The sequence below is a fragment of the Jaculus jaculus genome, chromosome 1 (genome assembly GCF_020740685.1).
Source record: "Jaculus jaculus isolate mJacJac1 chromosome 1, mJacJac1.mat.Y.cur, whole genome shotgun sequence".
Taxonomy (NCBI): domain Eukaryota; kingdom Metazoa; phylum Chordata; class Mammalia; order Rodentia; family Dipodidae; genus Jaculus; species Jaculus jaculus.
In genome coordinates this window covers 13,031,934-13,033,948 of record NC_059102.1, presented here as the reverse complement: position 1 = coordinate 13,033,948, position 2,015 = coordinate 13,031,934, and the positions used below count along the sequence as shown (strand labels likewise).

Here is a 2,015-nt window from a genome sequence, read left to right as displayed (position 1 = left end):
GGTAAGGGAAAGATTTCTTAAGGGTGGTCCCCAACAATGCTAGCCACTTCAATCTTCTCCAAGCTCATTCTACTCTGGATATGACTTACATGGTGGGGAGATCAAGATGGAAATAAATAGACTATTACTCTTGGGATGTGGGAGAGGGAGGGCAGTTCCCTGCTGCAAGCTAGTGGCACATAAACAATGACAGGTAAGAAAAAGTAGATTTTTTTCTAGGTATCCCCCAAATCCCACTTCTTAATTCTGTGGGATCAGTTCAGCTTTTCCTTTATAAAGGAAAAGAACAAACTCCTTCCAAACAAGCACATCAACTCAAGAATAGCTGAATAAAAAAGAAGCCGGCTGAGTGTGAGGAGCTGAGGAGGGAACCTGAGAGTTAGCCGCTCGCCTGCAGAGAAGATGGACATTCTGAAATCAGAGATTCTTCGGAAGCGGCAGCTGGTGGAGGACAGGAACCTGTTGGTGGAAAATAAAAAGTATTTCAAGCGACGTGAACTTGCATAAAAAGAAGCGGAAGCATATTTTGCAAGATGTGGCTACAAGATACTGCCCAAGGAGGAGGACCAGAAGCCACTGACCCCATCAAATCTGGAGTTAGAACTTGAACTGGCAGAGGAAAAACTACCTATGATGCTTTCTAGACAAGAGGTTATCAGATTAAGTGAAAGAAGAGAACCAATTAGACTGTTTGGAGAGACTGATTATGATGCTTTCCAGCGCTTAAGAAAAATAGATTCTTACACGGAAGTTAACAAGGGATTGAGGAATGATCTGAAAGCAGCTCTGGATAAGATTGACCAGCAGTACCTGAATGAAATTATGGGTGGTCAAGAACCTAGTGAAGAGGACACACAGAATGACTTGAAAGTTCATGAAGAAAACACCTCCATTGAAGAGTTAGAGGTTCTGTGCGAGTCTTTAGGGAAAGGTGATGACCATAAGGACATGGATATCATCACCAAATTCCTGAAGTTTCCCCTTGGTGTTTGGGCTAAAGAATTGAATTCCAGAGAGGAATATGTGAAGCGCAGTGTGCAGGGCAAACTGAACAGCGCTACTCAGAAACAGACTGAGTCCTACCTCAGACCGCTTTGCAGAAAGCTCCGGAAAAGGAACCTTCCTGCTGATATTAAAGAATCAATGACAGATATTAAATTCATGTTGCATGGAATATAATGAGACTGTAAACACCCCCCCCCCCAAAAAAAGAAGCAGGCTGGGGCAGTTTCAAACGTATCACATAGAAATCTAGACAAGTGGGAACTCAGTGGTAGGCAGTGGGAGACCAAAACTAAAGATTAAACCCCAGAGTTTAGGACTTGAACATGGAAGTGCAGACAAGTTCCTAGTGGTCACAGACAGACAAGCCATCTTCCCACTCTTACTGGAGGTCCCAAAGCTTGCACCATCTCAGCAGTGATGAGGACAATGAAGGACCCATGAGACTCTTAGGAAAGAGCGCCTGGGGTACTTATAGTTAAGATGGTGGGATAGGAGCCACACCAAAGCAACCCAGGGGTAAGGAAGGGTAGATTTCAGTGTGTATGCATAAGTGGGGTTCTTTCTTAACCCCATACTCAGAGGGCTTGAGACCTGGGCACAAGTAGGGATTTTGCCTGTTGCCTGAGTGGGAGCCAAGGCATGTCAGCCAGGGCACAAGTAAGAGTCTTGTCTGCACCCTGAGTGGACACCTTCACAAATGGGGGTCTGGTATGCCACCAGAGTGCAAATGCCATCGTAAGGGGGTGGGTCTTGTCTAATGCCCGAGTGCTCACACCATCAACACCCACTGTGCAGAACCTGATCACAAACAGGATTTGTCTGTAGATCACCTACGCCAAGTGCAAAATCTGAGTATTTGGGGCCAACACAGAAGTGAGGATCTGCCTGACCCACTGAGCCCAGGCCATCCCTAGAATCGTGTGGAACAAGCAGACCCCACAACCTCTGGGATTAAAAGGTACAGCCCCAATAGCAGGGGGTGCATGTATGCATGTGCATACCAGCAGACA

At 46.0% G+C, this 2,015-nt stretch overlaps 1 pseudogene; it reads left to right on the top strand.

Moving 5' to 3' along the window:
* Positions 1-400: 400 nt before the first annotated feature.
* LOC101594090 lies at positions 401-1,179 on the top strand (annotated as a pseudogene).
* The last annotated feature ends 836 nt before the right edge of the window (positions 1,180-2,015 follow it).